The sequence below is a fragment of the Rhinatrema bivittatum genome, chromosome 1, assembly GCF_901001135.1.
Source record: "Rhinatrema bivittatum chromosome 1, aRhiBiv1.1, whole genome shotgun sequence".
Classification (NCBI taxonomy): domain Eukaryota; kingdom Metazoa; phylum Chordata; class Amphibia; order Gymnophiona; family Rhinatrematidae; genus Rhinatrema; species Rhinatrema bivittatum.
The window spans coordinates 331902735-331929336 of NC_042615.1; the positions used below are offsets into that span (position 1 = coordinate 331902735).

General features: G+C 44.6%; 1 long non-coding RNA gene across 1 annotated transcript; it reads left to right on the plus strand.

The window, feature by feature from the left end:
• The first annotated feature begins 23174 nt into the window (after window positions 1–23174).
• LOC115080660 lies at window positions 23175–23731 on the plus strand. The gene is made up of 3 exons (XR_003853627.1): window positions 23175–23262; window positions 23372–23498; window positions 23599–23731. It is a non-coding gene; the product is annotated as an uncharacterized LOC115080660 (long non-coding RNA).
• The last annotated feature ends 2871 nt before the right edge of the window (window positions 23732–26602 follow it).

A 26602-nucleotide genomic window follows, 5' to 3' on the forward strand; every position in this document is an offset into this window, starting at 1 on the left:
AGCTATGAGACTCTGCTCTATGTCTATGTGGGACCGAAAGAGGTTCCCTCTATCACTGTCTTTGGTCACGTGTAGTGATCAGCGAGTTTTTGAATGACATATTGTTGGTGATGGGTAAAGCTTTGGACATTGCAATCCAGAGAGATCCCCGGACATGCCGAGGCCAATCTTGGATTCCTTTACGTTTTTCAGGGTCTATGTAGAATCCTTGCTGCGAGATTATACACCCCAGGAAGGGCAAACTAGCCTGTTCAAAAAGGCATTTGTCCAACTTTGTGAAGAGATGATTCTCACGGAGACGTTGATGGACCGTGCGCACATCTGCATTGTGCGTAGCAAGATCCTTAGAAAAGACACATGGTATTTATTTATTTTATTTATTTATTTATTTAAGTTTTTTTATATACCAACATTCAAGACAGTAGTCCCATCATGCTGGTTCACAAGAAACAGGGGTGCAATAAACTTTACAATTTGAACAATGGTGCAGAAAAGCAGTTACATGTAACAGGGAATCAATAACTAGGAGTAAGAAGGAAAATGAAGATCAAATAATTATATATATATATATAATAACATTATAAGAGGTGGCTATTAATGCTATTACTAGCGAAGAATGTTGATTGGCTATTAATGCTATTACTAGCGAAGAATGTTGATTGGAGGAGGTTAAGTAATGTTGGAGTTAGGAAAGGCCTGCGTGAACAGCCACGTCTTGAGTCTTTTCTTGAATGTTGAGATGCTGGTAGGAGCACTGGATAGCCGGCACCATCTTTAAAGATGGCGCCGGCCATCTTTACTCATCGCTGATGAGTAAAGATGCCCCTTTGATGCATTGAGAAACTAGTTAACTAGTTTCTCAAAAATGCATTTGATGCATTGACTAGTTAACTAGTTTCTCAAAAATGCATTTGATGCATTGAGAAACTAGTTAAGCCTTTAAAGATGGCGCCGGCCATCCAGTGCTCCTACTATGTGACAGGGGCCGGCCAATGGCACGGATACCCTGTCACATGGTAAGGGCAAAGGGGCATCGGCGCCATTTTTTTTTTAGAACAGCTGATGCCTGGGAACGGGAAATCTTTCCCCGAGGCCCCCCTGGATCTCTCCTCTCACCCCGAGGCCCCCCTGTATCTCTTCCTGAGGCCCCCCGAGGCCCCCCTGGACCACCAGGTAATTTTAAAAGGTTTTGGGGGGGTCGATTTAAAGGGTCGGGTGGGTTTTTTTTTTTTTAGTGGTGCGGGCCTCTCTAAAAAAAAAATTAGCGATGTGAATTGGAATCATAAACTATTCCAATTCACATATCTTAACGATCAGATTTCCCCCCCCCCCCCAGCCGAATCTGATCCTTAAGACGATCTGGCACACGATTCACTTCTCTAATCAGTACCTATTTCAATACACTTGCTGAAATCAGTGTTCAGTTTTTTTAGAAACTCCAGCACAGATGAGGTTATATCATCAGCTATTTCACTCTGCATATCAATTAAACTGAGGAATGTAGAAACAATTCTGTTTCTGGCTGTGCTGAAGTATCTCACAACGACCCACAGTTGTTTTGTCAAACTTATGCCTGTGCTTTCATCAATAAGCACATTGTTGCACAGTAACACTTCGTTTTACTGCAGTAACACCAATGTCTGTGAGTCACATAGACGACAAAGGAGCCGAATGTTTTGCGTGTTTCTTCATTTTAGCATGTTGCAGGAGGTTTGCATGATGCGCACAAATTTCGCATTTACAAAATTTGCAAATAGCCTTACTCTTATTGCCGACAACAGGCTGAATCCACGTTTTTAGTTGACATTCCTCTTCCTAAGCTTTGCAGTACCTTTTACTAGGGGTGTGCATTCGTTTGCAACTTATTGGAAATCCGCAATGCATAGGGCCATATTCGTTGTATTCGTTACGTCATGAAACGTATTGCGATTTCCCACGAATACAACGAATCTTCACCGAATTATTTGGTTGTCTAAAGGAGCAAATTTAAACAAAACCCCCACCCTCCTGACCCCCCCCCCCCCCCCAAGACTTGCCAAAACTCCCTAGTGGTCCAGCAGGGGTCCGGCAGCCATCTACTGCACTCACAGCGTCGGCTGCCGGTATTGAAAATGGCACCGATAGCCTTTGCCTTTACTATGTCACAGGGGCTACTGGTGCGATTGGTCGGCCCCTGTCACATGGTAGGAGCACAATATGGTGCCAGCCATCCATTGCTCCTACCATGTGCTATACTTCCTTCAGCATTCAAGTCTGCTGTGCTGCATAAAGGCTTCCTTGGTCACCCAACAATGCTGTTGCTGCCATGCTGGGTCTGCCCATGTGCTCCTGTGAGTTTTGCAGCTCTGGTTGGCTATGCTGCTGCAATAATTTTGGGTGGGCCTGCTATGGACAGGCCTCATCGGCAGCAGCAGCTAATCACAGCAACAGCAGGGCACAAGTCCCTCCCACCAAACCCCAAAAAACGCATTGGCAAAAAAAAACACCCAATAAGAAGCCACCCATGAATTGAAAAAAAAAAAAAGCCCAAACTCACAGGAAATAAGTGAGGTTGGCAACACTGCCAATGAGCAACTTCTTCCTAACAGCAGCTGATGCAGAGGAAATTAGAAAGGCCTCTCCTACAAATAGGCTCAAGCAGGGGCTGTCCTGGGAACTGTCTATTTGCAAGAGGCAGAAATGCTTGGAAGACTTGCTGTTGAAACGAGGTTTGCTAGAAAATAAGATGTTTGGATACACCAACAGGAAGAGGGAGCCACGTGGAGGGACAACCACATGTTAGGAAAAAAGGAGGCTGGAGGGAAAACAACAGGCAGTATGCCTGTCATAAAAAGACTGGTCTTCAGAAGCAGGTCCTTAAGAAGAGGTCCTGCTTGCAAAATCCAACTATGCCCCCTGCCTGTTCCCATTGGCTGCTGAATGCTGGCTGTCCCCATCTCCTTCCATACTGTTGAGCAGTGCTTTGTGCCAGTAGGAAGGAAGCAAGAAAAGCAGGTAGAGAGGTGGGAACAGAATGGCTTCCATTGACGCCCCAGCTCTGCTATGGCCGTCCAGCTCAGCACTGGGCTTGCAATCTGCAGGTCATAGATTTCAAGGCTACCTGTGCTGAATAAATTGAGTCACAGAGAGTCAGAATAAGTGAACACATTTCCTTGTGCTTTTCATATGCCTGCTTCAAATATGTGGCAAATTTGGAAAATTATTCATGCACGAACTCCACAATGTATGACTCATGATTTGTCGGTGATGGAGTCAGGTAGCAAACCTTCAAGCGGATGTCATACCCCTAGTCAGGAAATGTGTAGATAATGATCCACAGATCATTAATTTTAGAACTTTCTTTCTATAATTGGCACACAGTGTATAGTCTAGAAGAGTTCTCAGGAAGAAGTAAATTACATCCATGATAAACAATGGTCTCTACAGACATAGCAAACAAAGATGAGATAATCATGGTATTTACTGCTACTGGACATTGATTGTTAGTTTAATCTCGGTCTCTTTGTTGAAGATAGGAGGTGGGTTATTAATAATATGTTCAGTGTATGACAGAATAGAATAAAACAAAAAATCGGTGGTCTTAACAATGAGATCAAAAACCATTATATACTTTCACAGAATAATTCTCTCTCTCAGACAGGCACCCATAACAATAAAAAGTGGATAGGCACTTCAAGGAAAGACAGAACAAGAGGGGAACAACCTCTCTGGGATATTGCTCCCCAATTGCTCCCTAAGTCTTTCTCAAGACAATCACAAGCAGACTCCTTTCCCCATCAAATACTAACAAATATGTTATCAAAGGCCTATCTGCGCCACGAGAAGGCATTGTTTATGCTATTCAAAATTTTCCTGCATAATAGTCCATTTAAGATATAGTATTAAGTCCCCAATTACTAGCTTAGACAAAATAAATACACAGAAAGGAATATATATTTTTATTTCTAGTTAACTTTTCCAACCTTCCTTCTTACTCCTCAGGTTAACTAAACTATCCACATGAGCTACATTTTTTCAGGTTTGAAGGGTTTTTTATTCCTCTACAGTCTCAGGTCATCGTGTTGCTATCACTGAATCCTTTCCTCTTAATAGAGAAGTGCAAGAATAAAAAATTTGTTTCATTTTTTTGTTTTGTTTTAGGGAGGTTTTCCCCCCACAAGTTTTTTTTCATTTAATGTTGAATTTGTTTCTTTTGTTTTAAAAAAAAGACTCAAACATAACCCTCCACAAAAACGAGAAAAAAAAAAAAAAAAAAAGGAAACAGGGCTCCCAAGGCCTCCTCTCCCCTTCAAACCATCCCTCCTACTGGGACTAGGATACCCACTGGCCCCCACTTACCCAGTCTGGTGGGGACCAGCTGGTGAGGCCTAGGCCCTGTCTGAATCTTCAGTCTTGTGTAGGTTGAGGCCACGGTAGATCACTGTGAGCTTAGCCTAAGATCTACACAAAGCTAAAGCTTAGAGGCCTGGTCCCAATGCCTCAGCCTATATCTGACATTGGGGCCTAAGGCAGACCCCGGGCCTCAGGCTTGGACAAGGCCAAAGCCTGGACCCAGGCATGATGTTGGGGCCCAGACTAATGCCTAGGTCCTAATGCCAGGCATTAGACTAAGGTCCTAATTAGGTCCTAATGCCAGGCATGGACCTAAGGCATTAGGAACCAGTCCTAATGCCTGGGTCCAGGCTTTGGGGCCGGACCCAGAAGCTGAGTCCTGATGCAGGAGCCTCAGCTTGGACCCAGGCTTGACACTGGGGCCCAGGCCCAGGCCCGACACTGCGGCCCAGCCCAGAGACCTGGTCCTGATTCTGGGGCATCAGCCCACACCCAGGCTTGATACTGGGGCTCAGCCCGAAGTCCAGGTCCCAATGCTTGGAGCTCGGCCTAGGCTAGGGCCCAGACCCAGGCCTGACATTGCGGCCCAGTCCAGAGGCCAGATCCCAACCCAATCCAGGCATGACACCAGGGACTGACCTGAAGGCTGGGTCATCCTAGGATAAGGAGGGACCAGGAGCACAGGCCTCGGAGGTGATCTTCTTAGGTCTTCTGCCTTCTTTCTTCTTTTTCTATTGATGCCGTCAGCTGGGGTCACACTGGAGTTCATTAACTCTGGTGCCTCCTCTCTAGTGGAGGGTGTCATTGTGCTGTACAACATACCTAAGAAGAGGACCTCCGAGATCAGGGCTCTAGTCCTGGGCCTGTCCCTAGGCTGAGTCCCAAGCATTGTCTCCAGGCTGAGCCTCCGCGTTGGGACTGGGTCCAAGCTGAGGCCCAGTGTCAGGATTTTGTCTCTGGGCCAGACCCTGCAGTCAAGTCTGCGACTGGGTTCTTACCTAAGCCAAGGCTCAGGCATTGGTCCTGGGCCTAGGTCGAAGTCCAGGCATTGGGACCCGGCCTGACCACAGCTTCAGATACCCAATGGATGAGGTAAGTAATTTTGGGGGGGATTCTGGCCTTTGTTCAGGTCTTGGCTGAGGCTCTGGCTTCAGCCTGAGCCTAGGCCAAGACCCAGCATCACACTCGGGCCTAGGCCACAGTACCTGCTTTGGGCCTCGGTTTATGCCCTAGGTGAGGGTCGCAGCTTCAAGCTTAGGTGCCGGCATCACTCTTGGACATAGGCCATGGCCCCTGCTTTGGGCCTCAGCCTATGCCCTAGGCAAGTCCCCCGCCTGGAGCCTAGGTCCAATCGAAAGTTTTAAATGAAAGAAGCGAATAAGATTTGTTTAATTCGGGGGAATCCACAATTTGTTTCATGGCCCCCAAATGAATCAAATTGCCCCTTATTTGTTGCATATTGCAAATTCCTTTAAAATGAATGTACATTCCCATCTCTTAATGATCAGAGTGCTTTGACAATCGCCATGATCATCTTGTACTATCTGAACTCTAACTTTATCTTTACCGGTGCCATCATTTGGGTGCTGCTTCTCTTCTTCTCTGTAAAGATGACCAAGCTCAAGAAGAAAAGAGGAGAGTTGAGTGGGAACCTTCCAAGATCTGACTGCGGATATATCTGTTAGGGATACACATTTGTTTCAAATGAGTTTCAAACACACGATGAATATGGGTAATTCACTTCATTTGGGGGGTCCCATCACAGTGCAACCCCAGCGGATGGTGTCAGAAGAGGATGACAGGGGAAGCAGCATTGCATTGCATTGGGCCTAGGTCTGGGCCTAGGCTCTGGTGTCAAGACCCAGCCTTTGGACCGGGTTACAGCATTGGGCCAGGGTGCAGACTCCAGCCAAAGCCCAGGCCCAGGTGTCAGGACCCAGCCTCATTTTATTGGGTCTTATATACCGTCACTCGGGTTCCATTGCAACGGTTCACAGCAATAAATACATTATAAACAGTAAAAGCAATAAAATAAAATACATATAGAACTTAAAAAATTACAGCCAATAGCAACATTTCATAAAATAATCCTATAAGACATCAAAACTCCTATTCACTCCTCCTCCTTTCTCCTGAAATAAGCCACTGTATAAACTCTAAAATACCTAAAACCTAAAACAATAAAATCAGAGCGTAAATACATAAAACAGTAAAAAATAGAGCATAAAACAGACTTCAAAGCTGATTGGAATATGCCTCCTTAAAAAGCCATGTTTTTAAACCTTTTTTAAACTGTTTAAAATTCACCTCCATTTTGATTTTTACCGGAAGCATGTTCCATAAATTCGGGCCTGCCAATGCGAGGGCTCTTTCTCTCACTTGATTTAGACGAGCTGATTGTTCTGTATTTACAGATTGGTGTCATTAAAAGTATTGTCTCTCCCGACGCAGCCTGTCTGGCGAAACACGGAGTACGTGTCGGGGGACCCTTTAAGGAACTGCTTATAATACAGTGGAGTTGCCGTACACTGAATGATTTAATAAATTTATCACTAAGACCATAAAGAAACTTTGCTGCACTTGTGGTGTTTACACTAATATTGCTGAGTGCAGGGTGTGCTCTAATATTTGTGTTTCAGTTTGCTGAGAGACAGAAACTGCTTCTGTTGTTTTATCTTTGTGGTTTGTTAAGCAATACCTTAGGCTGCTTGGCTAATGATTATGCAGCAGGTTAGTAATCAAGGGTACACTGCTGTAGTCATATAGGTCCCAAGCAAGTTTAGTTTTTGGGCTTACCAGACTAGGCAAATTAAACTTATTCTGAGACCAAACGTGTGCAAGCATGTTAGATAGTTGTTCTCTGTAGACAGCCTGAAAAATCAGTCCTCGTGGACTGTTGCTGTGCACTAAGGAGAGAAATTAGCAAGTCACGGTGGGCTAAGCCCTCTTATTGTTTTCACTGACGACCATGTTTCCTAGGTTAAGCTGAGTGTGAATGCTGTGGAAAAAAAAAATAAACGAAGTTACATAACATCTGACGAAGGGACCAGTGAGTTCTCCAAAAAATGCCATCCTTGGATAATTTGTGAAATGGTTCAAGAAAAGCTACAGCAATTGGAGTAAAAGAATCCAGAAAGTGAAATCACAAGGAGCTGTGCACATTCTTATGCAGCATTTTGTGGTGGAAACAGCAATGAAGGACAATGTTTGGCAGCACCACTGACTGCCAGAAAATGAGGGCCTTGGTCTCTGACCTGAGAAAGTTAAGACCATAATTAAGAAGTCATTTTCGTTTCCTTATGTGAAAAAGCTACAGGGCTGCCCAAATGACGGAAAATCCTGAGTGATGTTTCACAGTCACAGCCAGTTGTTTAATTTCCATTTCTCAAAACATTGTGGGGATGATTTTCTTACATCGCACACAAGCTAGCTGGCAAATAGGGGCATAATTTACATGTTTTCAAAGTGGACTTATGTGCATTAGTCCTCTTTGAAAATTATCTTAGCAAAAACCATGCGCAGGCACAAAATTGCCCCTATTTGCTGTGCATAGTTTTGCTGAGAGTATTTGCGTGCATACTTTATAAAATAAATAAAATATGTGCGTTAAGTCCCAACCCAGCCCAGACTGCACACCCCATGAACCCTGCTCACTTCTGTGCGTAAAAGCAGATGCATACTGTATGCGTGCCTTTCATTTCATGCTCGCATCGGTCACACGGTTTTCTAAGAGGGTAATTGTATACCATGGAAGCGATCCAGAGAAAGGCAACCAAGAAGGTGTAGGGTCTGGACAGAAAGCCATATGAGATGAGAGGAGAGACAGGGGAGGCATGATACAGACCTTCAAATACTGGAAAGGAATTAATGATGCACAAAGGTCAAATCTATTCCAATGGAAAGGAAGCTGTAAAATTAGGGATCATGAAATGAAACTCCAAGGGGGAAGACCCAGGAACAACCTTTGGAAATATTTCTTCACGGAAAGGGTGATGGATGTATGGAATGCCCTCCCAGAAGAGATGGTGATGAAGATGAGAATGGTAATGGAATTCAAAAGGGCATGGGACAAGCCCAGGATCCTTGCTGGCTAGAGAATGGGAATGAAGAAATGAGGTAACTTTTCTATTACATCTTGGGGGTAGCCTGTATGGAGAGGCAGTTGCTGCTACCCTAAAAAACTTGCTGGGCAGACTAGATGGACCATTTTAGTCCTTAATTGCTGTTATTTACTTTGAGGTTGATATTCAAAAGCCATTTAGATGGCTAACTGAAAAGTTATCTGTCTAAATGGCTACCTGGCAATATTCATCACTGTATACGGCATGTGGCTAGAATTTAGCCGCATAATTCAGGGGCGATCTAGGGGCGGGCAGGAAGCGTTTCCGGGAGGAACAGAGTTAGCCGCCTAACCTAATCAGCTAACTTTGGTCGGGCTATAGGGTTAGACATAACCGGCTACCTTTAAGATAGCTGGGTATATTCAGTGGTGCGACCGTGCTGCTGAATATACCCTGCTAGTTAGTCAGATATGTTTATCCGGCTAACTAGCCGAGTTGCATACTGGCTGAAAATGGACCCCATGTTATTATATTATGTTACCTGCATAGTGATAAAGTCTGCATGTACATTGCATATGTCAATATAGATTATTTTCAAAGCTAGCTTGTCCGCATAAATTCGCTTTGAAAATTCCTGTCTTAATTAGCAGGGTATATAGGCTGAATTGTATGCACACAAAATTACACCCACTTCAGGCAGGTCATAAATTCAGTATGCAAATTAACGTGCATCCTGTTTTGAAAACACAAAAGTATGTGCGTAAGTCCTAGCCTCACCCCATTTCCACGCGCATAAACCCTACCATAAAAGTTTGCCCATAATAGGGCTGTGTGCCTACTTTATCAAGCACTGGCCTCCAGACTATTTTCAAAGAGCCAACTGAGAATTATGTGCTTAAATGCTTTTGAAAATCAGGCCTTAAAGGGCCATTTCTGCAAGTAAAGCACTACTTTACCTGAAGAAGTCCTTGTGAAAATTACAGACAGAAGAAATCTTAGAATGCTTTAAGAAGGGAGATTACAAAGCTCAGGGGTGACTCATGGGGCATGTTGGTAGCTCTGCTTCTTGCTTTCATTGAAAATACCAGTCTGTTGAGGCAGCCCTTTTATAACAGTTGATACAGTACAAGACTGAAGACTGGATTCAGGCCACAGACCTATAAATCTAGATTAGTCTAATGCTAACTAGGTTGGCTCTGGTTTCAGGTTAATAGGTAAATGAGCATTGTTTGCTATTCCCTTGCATTTCCACAGAAACTTAGCCTAGTCTAATAATCATAAAAGACCGCTGATGACTCACAAGTGACGAAGAATCCCAGCTGATTAATCTATAACTGTTTTGATTAATATCTTTGCTTTGCAGCCCATAATGAAATCTTTATATTCCTCTCTGCCCCCTGTGTGGATTTGATTTAATGAGTAGCCACAGTACCAAAAAGAATGCTAATTTTTCACAGAGCAGGATCAGATGACCATGAATCCATGCTGGCCTTTCAATGACTCAGTGTGTAACAGTGAGTAGCCTGTTAATACTGTTAGAAAATGCAGAAGGTTAAAATTTAAACCTTCACTAATTTATGGAAATATTTAGCTCACACCTTTTCATTGCTAGTTCAAGACGAGTTACATTCAGGTACAGTATTTTCCCTGTCCCCAGAGGGTTTATAATATTAATTTTTTAAAGAAAAAGATCTATAAGACAATTATGATAATTAGATATACAGTTTTATGTTGGGTTGAATACTGGAAAACTCCTGCTAAGTGTTAGGTTTCATGGGTTTCGTGGACCCTTGGCCCGAGGTGGAGGTTTATGCTACCACAGGTCCCCACCGTCGGGAGGCAAGGTCAGCTGCAGCAGGGACACGACAATGATTCAGTAGAGAAGGAGACGTCCTGCGTCACTGCCACGTGATCACAGATGCCTGCACTGAGGTATACTGCGAAGCGCCCCAAGGAGCGGAAAAGAGAGGCACAGTTCAGAGGAATCGCAGTACTTGGCAGGTCTGAAGATATGATGTACAAGAGAAGGAACCTCCAATGCAGAGGTGTGCTGGGCAGGCCCCGAGGAATGGGGAGTGCAGAGACAGAATCTCTGGCGGAGTAATGTAGACACTGCCCAGAGGGGCGGGACAGCGTTACAACAGAGTCTCTGACGTAGGGGCTGCCCCGAGAAGCGGGGAAGCACAGAGTCAAGTCTCTGATGTAGTGACATAGAGACTGCCCCAAGGAGCGGGGATAGGCAGTGCTGAGGCTACCCCGAGGAGCGGGGAAGCGAGCAGACAGGACCTCTGATGAGGAGTGCAGGGTCTACCCTGAGGAGCAGGGAAGCCTGGAGACCAGGTCTCAGGAAAGGAAGTGCAGGCAAGCCTCTGAGGAGCGGGTACCCGAGCCAGAGTCCAGGTCAGAGGGTGGAGATCCAAGGCAGGAACCATGGGTCCAGAGAGACAGGAACAAGCACCAGAGAGGTCAGGGAACTCGTTGCCAAGTCAGTTTGCGTAGGCCAAATGAGATGCTTAAATATCTCAAGGTAATGATGTCATCAGTCAGAAACGGCCCAGGAGTTCCCGCCATTGGCCCTTTAAATAGAGAACAGATGGCACGTGCGCACGCCTAGGATGGCCTGTGCGCGCCTAGGATGACCCGGAGTTGGAGCGTGGGTCGTCGGTGTCCCAGCCACCATGTGGAGCAGGGAGGACCAGGAACAGTGCGGCGACAGTGGCTGGCCAGAGCCTCGAGTTCACCTGGAGTGGAGGGCCAGGCATGGCAGGATGTGAGCTGGGTCGGCTGCGGCCGCCATGGCCGATGGTCATAACAGTACCCCCCCTTCTAAGGTTCCCCCTCCCCGGGGTTTGGGTTTTAAAGGATGTGTAGCATGAAATTGCTTGATGAGATCCTTATCCAGGATATTGGTGGCAGGCTCCCAACTATTTTCTTCTTAGCCAAAGCCCTCCCAAAACAGGAGGTACTCCCATTTCTTTCCATGTTTTCGCACACCAAGAACTTCCTGAACTTGGTAAATCACATCCGCTTTGGAGGGCACAGATTGAGGATCCGGGGCCTTCTTGGAGAATCCTGACAGTACCAAGGGTTTTAGCAAAGATACATGAAAGGCATTGTGGATCTTAAGAGAGGCTGGGAGCCGAAGTTCGTAAGTGACTGGACCCAAACGGCAGACCACTGGGAAGGGACCGATGTACCTGGAAGTGAAGCGGGAAGAAGGGAGATTGAGACAGATGAACCGATTACTGAGCCACACCTTGTCGCCTGGATTAAACTGAGGAGCTTCACGGTGATGAGCGTCAATGAACCTTTTGGCTCTGTGGGCCACTTTCTGTAGCAACTACTTTGTGCTGTTCCATAGTTGGTGCAACTCCTGGGCGGTCAACTGGGCTACACGTGTATCTATTAAAATCCGGCGTACTCTTGTTTGCGCCGGTCGCGCAAACAAAAGTACGCACGGGCGTACTTTTTTAAAATCTGCCTCATTATGCATTGGGTATGAAGACACTTCTTTTTTTTCTTTTTTTTTTAAATTAACTCTTTATTCAAATTTTCCAAATTTAAAACAATCATACAACATTGTGGGGTAGATTTTCAAAAAACGCGAATAGGCGTACTTTTGCTGGCGCATCAGGCGCAAGCAAAAGTACGCTGGATTTTAGTAGATACGCGCGGAGCCGCGCGTATCCACTAAAATCCTGGATTGGCGCGCGCAAGGCTATGAATTCTGTATAGCCGGCGCGCGCTGAGCCGCGCAGCCTACCCCCGTTCCCTCCAAGGCCGCTCCGAAATCGGAGCGGCCTTGGAGGGAATCCTCTAACGCCCTCCCCTCACCTTCCCCTCCCTTCCTCTACCTAACCCACCCGCCCAGCCCTGTCTACACCTCCCCCTTACCTTTCTCCGGGGATTTACGCCTCCCGGAGGGAGAAGTAAATCCCTGCGCGCCAGCGGGCCTGTTGCGCGCCGGGACGCGACCTGGGGGCGGGTACGGAGGGCGCGGCCACGCCCCCGGACCGCCCCGGGCCGTAGCCTTGCCCCCGTACCCGCCCCCAAAACGCTGCCGACACGCCCCCTAAACGCCGCGATGACCGGGCCCGCCCCCCGACACGCCCCCCTCAGAGAACCCCGGGACTTACGCGAGTCCCGGGGCTCTGTGCGCGCCGGTAGGCCTATGTAAAATAGGCTCACCGGCGCGCAGGGCCCTGCTCGCCTAAATCCGCCCGGTTTTGGGCGGATTTAGGCGAGCAGGGCTCTGAAAATCCGCCCCTGTATTTTCAAATAATATAAGTAATCACAATTAGAGACATTCTTAAATCAAATATCCAATAAACAAAAATTCCACAATCTATCTCTTTTGTGAGGCAATAATGTGGGGGGGTCCTAACTAACCATAAATAATACATAAATCAACCTGTGAGGGAGTGATTTCTATTTATTCTTGTATAACCGATACGTCTGATAAATTAGCATTCTGACCTAGACTAACTTTATCCCTCAAAAAATTCTCTAAGTGGGATGGCTCATTAAAGGAAAATTTCTTTCCCTGGTAATTGACAAAACATTTTGATGGAAATTTTAAATAAAAGGTAGCTCCAATTTCCAGGGTCTTACTCTTTAACATAAGAAAGTGTCTCCTACGTATTTGCGTAGGTCTAGACACATCCGGAAAACCAAAAATTTTTTGGCCACAGAATGACAAATCCTTATTCTTAAAGAATTTCCCCAATATTAAATCCTTATCCTTCTCCAAGGAAAAAGATACAAATAATGTTGCCCTTTTATTTATAATGTCTGTAGATTCCTCTAAGAAGGTAGATATCCCTATACTTTTATCCTCTATCTGCCCATTGTTGTCACTCGGGCGAACTGGAAAGTAATAAATTTTTTATATCACCGGTATATCCTTGTCTTCATACGCTAGATTTTCTTTCAAAAATTTCAAAAACATTTCAATAGGTGACAACAATCTAGTGATTGGGAAATTAACAAACCTTAAGTTCTTAATTCTCATTAAATTTTCCACATTTTCTATTTCAGCATGTAAGGAATTACAATCAGTAATATTCATACACTCTCTCTCTTGGATATTCTGTATTTTCCCTTCTACAGTTTTCAAAGTTGACTCTACTTCCTTTATTCTTTTCCCTTGTTCTAATAAAGACAGCCTATTAACATTAACTAATGAGGATAAGGAATTATTAACTTGAACTAAGTTTGAATCTAATTTTGTCAAAACCCTCCACAAATCCCCCATAGTCACAGTAGCCGGATCTACAGAATCTATCTGTGCCCGGTCTAAGGTAATTATAATATTACCTTCTTCTGCCTCTGTAGATTGTATTAAGGGGCAGGGAACTGGATCAACAACAGTCAATGGAGATTGCATTTCTTGTGCACTCACATTTCCTGGAGTCTTTCCAGTTTGCTGTTCTTTTCCTGTGTTTCCTGGAGGTTGAGGAGGGGTCGGCTGATTGCCTGGACTTAAAGAGGCATCCAAATTGCCTCGAGTAGAGTCCATACATGGCGTTCCCTGCCGGTTAACGTGTGCGTCCATGGGACCAATGTTCACTGTTGTTGGCGATGAGGTGACAAAACGCGCCTTCCTTTTCCAACCCATAAGTTGAAGGCCTCGGGGTGTGAAAGACTCCAGAAGCTTATCCAGCCGGCCGCGGTCCTCACGGTCAAAGCCGGTCTAAGCCGCGCGCGCCCCTTTGGCGCGCGCGGCTTAGGCAGCGCGCCGACGTTCCTCGGGCTTTGTAGGCCCGGTCCCTGGAAGATGACGTCAGGAACAGCAGGATCAGCTAGCTCCAATTGATCTCCGCTCCGTTCTCGCCTTGCTCACAGCGGATAATCCTGCAGATTTTATTGCAGTCTCTGCGTTCCTCACCAGGACGGCTCTCTTTCCACTCCCTCCAGCTCTCTCTTAGGGCCCCTCTGATCTCCGATGCTCCTCGGGCTTTGTAGGCCCGGTCCCTGGAAGATGACGTCAGGAACAGCAGGATCAGGTGGCTCCAATTGAGCTCCGCTCCGTTCTCACCTCACTCACAGCGGATAATCCTGCAGATTTTATTGCAGTCTCTGCGTTCCTCACCAGGACGGCTCTCTTTCCACTCCCTCCAGCTCTCTCTTAGGGCCCCCGGGTATGAAGACACTTCTGTGCTATTTGTGTTTGGCCACACTCTATGCCTTTGAGGTTGTGATGAGACCTATGTGCTGTTTGTCATTGACCACAATCTATGCCTTACAGACTATGACATCTTTGTGCTGTTTGTGACTGACCACACTCTTACCTCTTTGGAGTTATTACAAATTTGTGTTTGCAATTGCCTGCATGCTACATCTTGGGGGTTATGACACCATTGTGCTGTTTGTGATTCACTGCACTCTCTTCTTTCGGGGTTATGAGACCTTTATGCCTTTTGTGATTGACTGTACTGTAGGTACTGGGGATCTTGATATCTTTGTGCTGTTTGTGATTCCTCACACTATATGCCTTGGGGGTTTTGATGATTTTCTGCTGTTTGCAAAACCACACATAATGGGTGTTTTTTTTTTTTTTGGGGGGGGGGGGGCAGCACTTGTCAACATGTATTAGCTCTACAGTAGCCACATTTCTCCAAATAACAGATGGAACCATAAATTATTTAATGAGTCATTCAAAGTTTCACTTCTGTGGCCATGTGTACTTATTAGGGATGCGAATCGTTTTTTGACGATTAAAATCAATCGTCAGATATATTTTAAATCGTCAAAAATCGTTCAGAGTCGCGATACAATAGAATTTTCCCCGATTTATCGTGAAAAATCGTAAATCGGGGGAGGGGGAGGGTGGGGAAAACCGGCACACCAAAAAAACCCCTAAACCCACCCCAACCCTATAAAATGAATCCCTTACCTTCCCCCACCCTCCCGAACCCCCCCAAAACATTTTACGAGTACCTGGTGGTCCAGTGGGGGCGCGGGGACCGATCTCCCACTCTCGGTCCATCGGCGCCATTTTGGCTGCCACTCAAAAATGGCGCCGATGGCCCGATAAAAAAACCCCAACCGACCCTTTAAAAACGACCCCTTAGCTTCCCCCACCCTCCCGATCCCCCCAAAACATTTTAAAATTACCTGGTGGTCTAGTGGTGGTCCCGGGAGCGATCTCCCGTTCTCGGGCCGTCGGCTGCCACTCATAAAGATGGGGCAAATGGCTCTTTGCCCTTACCATATGACAGGGTATCCGTGCCATTGGCAGGCCCCTGTCACATGGTAGGAACACTGGCTGGCCGGCGCCATCTTTAAAGATGGCCGCCGCCGTATTTAAAGATGGCTGCCGCCATCATAAAGATGGCGCCGGCCATCCAGTGCTCCTACCATGTGACAGGAGCCGGCCAATGGCATGGATACCCTGTCACATGGTAAGGGCAAAGTGCCATCGGCGCTATCTTTATGAGTGGCAGCCGATGGCCCGAGAACGGGAGATCGCTCCCGGGACCACCACTAGACCACCAGGTAATTTTAAAATGTTTTGGGCGGCTCAGGAGGGTGGGGGAAGCTAAGGGGTCATTTTTAAAGGGTCGGGTGGTTTTTTTTTTTATCGGGCCATCGGCGCCATTTTTGAGTGGCAGCCAAAATAGCGCCGATGGCCCGAGAGTGGGAGATCGGTCCCCGTGCCCCCATTGGACCACCAGGTAATCGTAAAACGTTTTGGGGGGGTTCGGGAGGGTGGGGGAAGGTAAGGGGTTAATTTTAAAGGGTCGGGCCTCACTACAAAAAAAATAACGATGTGAATTGGAACCAATTCCGATTCACATCACTCATATCACCCACGATCAGATTTTTTCCCCCTCTAGCCGAACCCGATCGTTAAGACGATCGGGCACACGATTCACATCTCTAGTACTTATGATGTGCATGGCTTAATATTCAACAGAAGCTGTGTTACTGGCAGAATCAAGCAGGTAGCCATGCCTCTGACTGGGACAGGTAGCTCCCAGTCAGGCTGTCATCAAGGTTCTTTTAAAATCCCTTTCCATTTTTTCAGCTATTGTTCTTGCTGCATTGTTCTGCTCCTACTCTTTCTGTTTTTGATCTCCGGTGCCACTTCTGCCACCACCACTCCAGCCAGTCTTAGTACCTTAGGGTGCTTCCTCTTCTGCTCCAGCTGTCTTATTGGTTCTTTCCAAGTCCGGTTCCCCTACGTATTTCCTGACTCTTGGTCTTGCCTTGGCCATCTTTTGCTTTGCATGCTTGCTGTATCATTCCTCGAGCCATTCATGCAACTCCTGGTACCACTTTGCCTCTCCTGCTACCTTAGGGTTTTGTTGCTATTCTTTCTCCTGCCTCAGTCTTTGAGGTACACCTTGGGGGTTTTCAGCTACTCTTCTTCTGTCATTGATCTGCTCTTACTGTTTCTGTTTTTATTTGCCAGCGCCATTGCTGCTGCCACCATTCTAAGCCAATCTTGGTACCTTGGGGTGTTTCATCCTCTGCTCTGGCTGTCTTTTTGGTTCTTTCTAAATCCTTTCCCTTTAGGTACTCACTGACTCTTGGTCTTACCTTGGCCATTTGATATTTACACAGGACTTACCCACCTATTTATCTTTAATGGTTTCATGCCCTCTTGGACATTTTCTTCCAAATTGGTTCCCTTATGATTCATGCAATTATTGGTCTCATCAGGTATTTAGCCTTCGATGGATTTACCATATCAAAGTGCATCACTCAGAACCAGGACTGTGATCATCATGATTACTGCTTCTGAGGTAATGGAAGTGCGTGTATTAAATAAATATTTGCAAAAATTGATTCAGAAGAAGAACCATGTCCTGGATTCCCCGAATCATAGGCTTTTAAATAGCTAGTGGCTAAAAGATCATTAGTGCCTCTAGTCAGTAGCATCTTTGCCTCCAGTGAGGACCAACTAAAAGCCCAAACAGCCAGCTCCTTCTCCTAATGATGCAATTCGAAAACAATTTCTGTATCAGAGATTTCCTCTAGTTTCTCCCTGCCTGGGACTTTCTATCAATTTATTTGGTGACCTATGACCCTCATTTGGAACTTTTTGTGGTGTTCTTGTCACTTTGGGTGGCTGCTTTGTGCCTCTCATGATGCTTTCGGGTCTTCATACCACTCTTTCAATTGCTTTGACCTTCCATCACTGCCTTGAGAGAGACAGTTCTGCCTCTTTTGGTGCTTTGTTCTCCCTTCATGATGCCTTGAGCTTTAAATACTACAATTAGTGCTGCTTTGTCCCTCTTGTGCAGCCTTGTGGGTGGGGGGCTGGGGCTTCCTGCCACTGTTGTGGTATTCTTTACCCAACGTTTGCAGCCTTCAGGTGTTCTGGTCGCTCTTGATAAGTAGCAAATCACCTGGACTGGATGCTATACCCCCCTAGGGTTCTGAATAAACTAAAAAAACAATGAAATTTCAGAGCTATTACTAGTAATTTATAACCTATTATTAAAATCATCCATTGTACCTGAGGACAGAAGGGTGGCCAATATAACCCCGATATTTAAAAAGGGCTCCAGGGGTGATCTGAGAAATTATAGACCTGTGAGCCTGACATCAGTGCCACGAAAAATTGTGTAATCTATTCTAAAGATCAAAATCACAGATCATAAAACAATTGGAGAACATTCTTTTTCACTCCACGCACAATTAAGCTCTGGAATTCATTGCCAGAGGATGTAGTTCAGGCAGTTAGTGTAGTTGGATTTAAAAAAGCTTTGGCTAAGTTCCTGTTTATTAATCATGTTGACATACGGGCTAATTTTCAGAAGCCCACGCGTGTAAAAACGTGGGGTTATGCGTGTGGATGGGTATTTTTGGAAGGGCTCAGCCATGCGCATAAACCCCCATAAAGCTAGGCCTTTCCAAAGGGGTGGGCTGGGGGGTGTGGTCTGGGCAGAGAGGGATGGGGCGGGGGCAGTCAGGGACTGTTCTGGGGAAGTGCGCGCCAGCAACAGGCCAGCGCGCAGAGTTTACTTCTGCTCCCAATGAGCAGAAAGTAATCAAACAAAAAAAAGTAAGAAGCTAGGAAGGGGTTAGGGGTCAGGGAGGAGAGGAGAGGAGAGGAGAGGGAAAAGGGGAGGAAGGTTAGGTAGAGGTATAGGGAACTTGGGAAGCCCTATTCATGTCGCTGCGCATGGCCTTTTAAAATCCCCCCCCCCCCCACACGCATGAAGGAGGCGATCTGCCCACACATGCATGCGCAGATGTTAAAATTCACCACGCATGCACGCGCGGATAATGTATTTTATAGCAGGCGCGTGTTATAAAATAGCTGCGTCCACGTGCGCACGCCGGGAATAATTTTTTTTGTTTGAAACAAATCAAATAAATGGCTGTGACCTACGAAACAAATGAAGCAAAGGAAATATATATTTTTGAATCTGCATATCCCTAGTGGTTTTTAAAAAGCTGAGTGATGCAGTTACTTGGGGCATTGATCACTTAAAAGTGACTTTTACTCTGGAAGCTTTGACCAGTTGTTACAAATAGCAGAAGGCTGTTACATTTTTTGGAATATCTGTCTTATTTTCTTCAAAGTATAAAACATTTTGAAAGCTCTAAAAATCATTCCCCTGGGAACTAATGGGAGCTACAATATGTAACAGCACTCAGGTGTAACATATATGTAAATCTGAAGGCAGCCAGAAGTGAATAAAGGTGACTAAAATGCACATATGTATTTGGGTTTATTGGCATTTTTTTTGTCTGTAACCAGATTGAGAATGATAATGGAACATTTTTGGTGGTTCCTCCTTCTGTATGCTCTAAATGAATATCTCTAAATATCTGCTTTTACAGCATTTACTATTTACATTTTTTTCCTCTACTTACATTCTGGGGACAAAACAATTTGGGGTGAACTGAGTCCATACGAAATGGCAATCTAAAGCAGGGTAACATGTGGAAGACACAGACATCCTTAAGTTAGATTTTTGTAGCATGAAGCCACATGATGGGTGAGTAAGATTCCAATATGACACAATGCTTCCCCAAACAGGTCATTGTTTTACCCGCTCTGTGTCTGTTTTGGAAAGAATGGTACAGAGATAGAGGCCAGAAGTACAGAGACATTGTGATTAAGGACATTGGGAAGGAACAAACTGGCACAGGGCAAACGAAAGGAAGTAATGCTTTCAGAGAACTGGGTCCTATATTTACCCATGCAATAAAAAACCCTGCTATTATTTTTCCAAGAAGTGGCATTGTAAAGGAAGGCATGGGAGAATCAGAAACATGAGAAACGATGTGGTCTGATGATTACAGCTGAAACAAACTCTATGTTGCAAATTCCACATTGTCACTATCGACAACCTCTTCTGTGCTGGGCTCGCCAAAAATTACAAGTTTATCTTGAAACTCAATACAATAAGTGCTCATTTCAGAGAGTCATAAAAAAAAGAGTATAGCTAAATATAAAGAAGGATATTGTTTTTCAGAAAATTGCAGCTTGCTTTCTGGTTTCCAAACATGTTTTCAAAGTTGTACAACATTTTTTCAGTCTGGTGTTTTTATCTTTCTGCATGTCTACATGTCTGCCATATAATGCTAAGTGAATATCAGTCTTCTACATCTTCAATATATATCTATATATGTTGGGAATCATCATTGTAATCATCAATATTTATTTGTATTGTGCTTTTCCCAGAAGACAGTTCAAAGTGTGTTAGAACAGGTCAGGGTCTACAACAGATATACAGAACAATAAATATATAGTATTGGCATGGTCAAGTACTGTTACGGTCCCGGGCCGTGCCCTGGTCCCTCCACCTACCTCAGGGCCGGCCCAGGCCGCTGAGACACCTCCCTGGTCGGCAAGGCCTGCCCCGGCTTCTGCAGCGGCACTCCCTCCTCGAGGAAGATGCCATCGATCCTTTGCGCTGGGCCCCGCCCCCTAGGCGCGCATACACGCAGGGGCTCTGGATTTAAAGGAGCCAGTGCGGGAAGATGGAGAACTGCCCACTGATGACGTAGGACGCTGCAGGGTTATTTAACCCTGCAGCTAGGCCTATGCCTTGCCTTGCAATGAGGTTCACTCATCCTGAGTTGCTAGTTGCGGATTCTGACTTCGGCTTGTTCCTGGCTTCTGACTTCGGCTTTCGTCCACTGGCTTCTGACTCCGACTTTCGTCCACTGGTTCCTGACTCTGGCTTTCATCCAGGAGGCCTCGCCTAAGTCCAAGCGGCTCGGGTCCTCACGAGCTCCTCCTGGGGGGACCTCGGGCTTCCAGTGGTGAAGATCCCTCCGGTCTCCTGCCCTGTGCTGCCTCCTGGCTTCGACATCCACTGTGGGTCTTCTCACAGTGAGTCATCATCTGTCCCAGCCGGCTGGAGGCATGAACAAATGTCGGAGGGGAAGTACCCTCTGGCCTAAGGTGCCCCATACTGATGCTACCCTCTGCTAGGAAAAGAAATGGCCAGTCCCAGTTCAGAGTGGGAAAGGAAAATATAAATAGTGATTTACTTTCCTGGGAGTTAATCTGGGTAGAGTTAGATGCTCAAACTGACAAGGTTGATCTGAGAGGGGTGGTATATAAAGGAATACATGTTAGACCCTCTTTAATACTCCAGGACTAGCTATTTAGCCTAGTCCACCTTAAGATAGCCCTGAAGGGCATTTCCCCTTGGGAGAGGGTTAAGAAGGTAGGTTCCAGAGAGGCGAGGAGACCATAAAAACTCTAGGAGAAAGGAGGAATTTTGATAAATGACTTATGTATGTAAACTTATGCATGAACTTCAAACCTTTTCCATTGGAAAGGATACTGTAGAACTAGGATCATGAAATGAAACTCCCGGGAGGATGACCCAGAGCCAACATCAGGAAATATTTCTTCATGGAGAGGGTTTGGATGCCTAGATTGCCCTCCCAGAAGAGGTAGTGAGGACAAAAACAGTAAATGAATTGAAAAGGGCATGGGATAATGAAGATTCTCTACTGCCTGGAAGCTATCACTGCTACAAACAACTGTGAGTTACCGCAGGCTTCTCCTTGCCGTCTCCCTCCGGCGTCCCTGGACCGGCTCGATGCTGCAACTCCGCCATATTGTCCTGATGCCTAGGGCGCGCGTGCGCGTGTTCCGACTCTAGTACCAGCAAGGGCGCAAACCTCAGGGGCGTCCCCCTGAGATGACGTCATCTGCTTCCAATATTTAAAGGTCTTTGAAAACATTAACAAACAGAGTTAGCAGGGGTAAGGGGATTGCTTCGGCTACACCTCCCAAACTACTCTGCCTCCTCGGACTTACCAGAGGTACCCGCTGCTCGGGGGCCTTGCTCTTTTCTTTATTTTCAGATTACAGATAGGAACCGGTACTCGCTCCTCGAGGGCCCATGTTCTTGGACACTCTGAAGATTCTCTACTGTCTGGAAGCTATCACTGCTACAAACAACTGTGAGTTACCATCGCTCTCTCAGAGCTGTCCCTGGAACCAGGTACTCACTCCTCGAGGGCCTAATCCTTTCCAGCTCCTGAGCTTACTTGACACCTTACGTGAGTTTTGACATCTAGTTCTATTCATGAACTTTGCCTACTCTGCCTACTCACTTTCTACAGTTTCTTAACAGCTCAGCAATCCTGGGATCATTGGGACTACAGCCCTGCTGGGCATATCAGCTCACTACTGCCACCTCTGGTGGTTTCTAATAACCTGTTTAATAAAAGAACTAATGTGTGTCTGTTTCCTTACTCCTGCCTAGCCAGTGGTCCCTCTTGGGGTATCCTCCCGGGAACGTGGTCATCTGCTATCGGCCCAGGGATCTACCCACAACTATATCGGATTCATTACAGATTGCTACTCCTTAGCAAGACATATCTGAGACACTACAAGATTGCTGACTCCTCCCTCTTCAGGAGCCCGCTACACAGAGCCTTCTCTACAGATTGCTCCTTCTATCTGATTACTCCTCCCATCAAGCATCTCCTCCATAACAGATTGCTAACTCGAGCAGCAGATATACAACAGATTGCTAACTACCTAGCAAATTCATAACAGATAAATACTGCAGATTCCTAGAGGCTAGAGGTTGGAAATGAAGAAAAGGGTGCATGGGGATAACCTGCATGGACAGTCATTACTATCCTTAATAGAAGGCTTGGGGGTTACTACTCTATCAGAAGGCATGGGGATAACATGCATGGAGTGGCAGTTACAACCATATTCAGCTTGCTCGCCAGACTGGATGGACCATCTGGTCTTTATTAGCCTATGTTACTATGTTATATTTTTGTTTTCAGCACTGCTGAGGTAAGCAGGCTTGTGTTTTGTTAATATTTAATTGTAATTAATAAAAACTGCAAAAATATAGCCAGACTGAATCTGTCCTCTAGCAAGCCAAAAACTGTTCATGGTATTGACACCTCCCGAGATTGAAAATCCATTAAATTATTGTTGATGTTTGGTATGTATGAGAGTTGGTATTGGGAAGTAAGAGGGTTTGGAATAGGTTTAGTCATGTTGCATATTGTGAGCATAACTTTTGTGAGTAATTCTCTCGGTAGGTCTTGGGGTACGCTTGTTTGTGTTAAAAGTGAGAGTAAGGTGTTTGAGATTGTCCCTTTGGGCTTATAAAGGGGTTTGTTAAAGTTAATTTAATGGATTTTCAATCTCGGGAGGTGTCGAGTCAAATAACAGATTTGTTTATGGTACGCCGCTTGCGCGTAGGTACGTGGTCGTTTGTGTGTAGGGAGGGGTGAAAGTCGCGACCACACGCCGCAAGGTGGTGGCCACTTGGAATATGCTTTAAATAACAAACTGTGTTGTGGCAATTTTAACAGAGACTTTTGAGAAGCCGTACGTACTGTCCAGCTGAGCCACAAGCATTAAGAAGAAGAGACAGTTTATGCGAATAGGTGTTTCGAATATATCTACCAGGTATGATGGTGGTTTAAAATTGAGAGAATTGTATCAGCATGGCTTAATGCCTGGGAATATGGTGGGGTCATGCAGAGAATGTTGTCTAGCGTTTGCATTATTGTTTCAGGTTTTGACGATTTATTATGAACAGACAATCACCTTCGTATGTATATAAGCTGGTTTGGGAAAGTTAAGAAGTCCTCGGTGGCAACATTTGGCGTGGTCTGGGAATAACTGAATTATAGACGCTATTGGTAAAGATTTTTCTATTAAAAATTTTTGTAGGTAAATGTGTCTTGTACATTTTGACATGGGATTCACTTAAGGCGAATATGTTTGGGTTTGTTTTCTCAGTGGTTACCATCCCCCTGAGGAAGCAAATGGTTGTGAAACAAGAGCCGCTTGTTGGGGTCGAGCCACAATGATAACATGCCCAGAAGGGAATGAAGGGGTTAAACAACAACAATGACATGAAACGTTTCCCAGAAGTGATGTGATAAATACAGGGATGTCTGCCATTTGAAGAAAATATTCAAGAAATTGAAGTTATTATACAGTCATATTTCAGTGTTATAGTTTACATTGATATTTTAAAAAGATGGGCGAAAGCCAAGTATAGAGTTTTAAGTGGCGATATATAAGCCACAGGGTGCACTGCTATATGACTTTGTACATGTTTATTGGAATTTATTGATGTATAGGCCTTATGGCCTTGGCTGACTATTTTTCTGTATTTTGTGTGGTGTTTTTAAGGTATGGATGTGTGAGTGTATGTGTATTTTAGGACACATTTCCAGAATCATTTAAAGTGTTGTGCTAATAAACAGTGTTCTTTTCATGTGTGCTTTACAATTTTGTTGAGAAAATAGTTCAACATTACCCATTGTGTGTACCTTAACTGAAAAGTTATCCATCTAAATGGCTAGCCATCAATATCCAGTGCCATGTGGACCTAGAATTTAGGTGCATAAGTCAGAGGCATTCTGGGGAAAGACGGGAGGCATTTCAAAGCGGAGCAGAGTTAGCCGTATAAGTTATGCAGCTAAGTCCGATATTCGGAGTTAGCTGCTTAACCTATGCGGCTAACTCTGGACGACCCAATGGGTTGTCCTAAAGTTAGCCAGTTAGATATAACTGGCTAACTTTAAGTCAGCTGGGGTTATTTAGCGGCACGGCTGCACCGCTGAATATCCTCGTTAAGTTAGCCAGATAGCTATATCCGGCTAATTTAACTAGCTGTTCCTCGGCTAAATATTGGCCTCATTGTTTATTCTTCTCACCACAGATGGACAGGGACTTTTAGCTTTTTCAGCACAAGGGCATCTTTTTGAAGCAGAATGTTTTTAGTGTTTAGGCCAATGTTGTGGAACTCAGCACCTTAAGAAATCAGGTTGGAAACTAATTACCTGTCATTCAGAAAGAAAGTGAAGGCATAGTTATATTCAAGAAAATAACAGGGTAGGTAGATTTGTCAGACTGCATAATATTTTATTGAATAATATTGTATTGTATTTATAATTGTTTTTATTATTTTATGTTTGTGTTATGATGTTGTGAACTGCTTTGACCAGTATTCTTTCTGAATGTGCAGCATAAAAAAGCCTGAAAATAAATAAAATAATTAAACATATCCAATAATGGGTAAGAAAGCCATTGTCCTGATTAACTCCTTTTGTGTTGTTTCAAAGTGTGTTATATGGCAAAATTCATGTTGTGATTTCACTGAGTTTTAGTAATAAAGACTGTCCAGGCTTGTGATTTGGGAGTTTGTTGTAAATGGCACGCACAGAATTTAATTGGTTACCTATATGGCTGAGGCCAGGGTGTTTCTAATAGGTACATAGGACAGCATGCCTCACTAATAATTGTAATTATTGGTTTGTTGACATACTCTAGGAATCTCCCACTCAAAACCCAAATTACATTTACACCATGGCTGTCCTTCTTTCACTTTAGTTACATCTCTCATGTATGGCATTGACAAGTCGAAGAAAAGAAAAATATAAAATCACACTATTCGCTTTACTTTCTTTAAAGAATTCAAGTAATAATTAAGTGCACTTTCACCATCTTGTATAAATGATAACATTCACTTAATTCAATGGTGCCCAAGCGTGCAATTCAAGAGTCCAGTTCAGATCTTTAATTTGCAGTTAGATGTTACTAAAAATGGCAGTCCCATGTGCACCAAGAGAGGGAATTTTCCTGGCAGATAAATTAAAATCCTTTGCACAGCTGGGAACTAAAAATGCCACCTGGGTGATTATGGGTCACAGAATATGTACAGTGGTATCTCTTTAAAACAAGCTGAATCCAATTAATATAGTCAAAAGAGGGCTAATCATAACAGACTTTGAATACTGTGACAAATACTCATTACTTTGGGGAAGGTGATAGAAATAAAATGTCTCTTTGTTTCAGCCCCAATTAGTACTAAATTGATTTTATTATAAATTATTAGAAAATAGTATTTATGTGGACACCCTCACTCTCCTGACAGTGGACATCAGAATTTCTGAGTAGTGCACATACTTTCACACCATTTCCGCTTTGGAGAAAGAACATTTATAGCTGACTTGCTTGCTAACTATTATCTCTTCTCCCTTGTTCTAACTCCATAGTATATGACTCTTAGAAGGCTAAAACCACTACTAACGCCTACCGACTTCCGATCGGTATTACAAGCCTTAATTTTTGCCAGTTCCGACTACTGTAATGCCCTTCTACTGGGTTTACCGTACACCACAATAAGACCACTACAGATATTACAAAACACAGCTGCAAGAATTGTAACTGGTAAAAGTAAAAGAGAACATATCACCGATACCTTAATTGAACTACACTGGTTACCCATTGAGCAAAGAATGCAAAACAAGACTCTATGTGCCATACATAAATTAATACATGACGAAAAAGCAGAATGGCTGAACACAGCCCTCCGCATACAGGCCCCCCACAGAAACCTGAGATCAGCAAACAAAGCACTGCTAACTATTCCCTCAGTTAAAACAGTCAGACTAACTCAAGTAAGGGACAGGGCCCTATCCCTAGCAGGACCTTTAATATGGAACAATATGCCTTTAGAAATCAGATTGCAAAGAAACATCAAAACTTTCAGAAAAAGTTTAAAGACATGACTATTTAAGCAAGCATGCCACAAAGAGAATGGAGAGTAGAACCCAGGGAAATGTAGGATGCGGTCCACACACACCTTTTTACTTAATTTGTGTGTTTCTCATTTTTATTTTCTTCTTTCTTTTTTTCTTTCAACAACAAAGGATTAGAGTTAAGTATTATTTTATCTTATAGCTGTTACAGATAGAATTGGACATGACTTATAACACCCACCAATTAATAT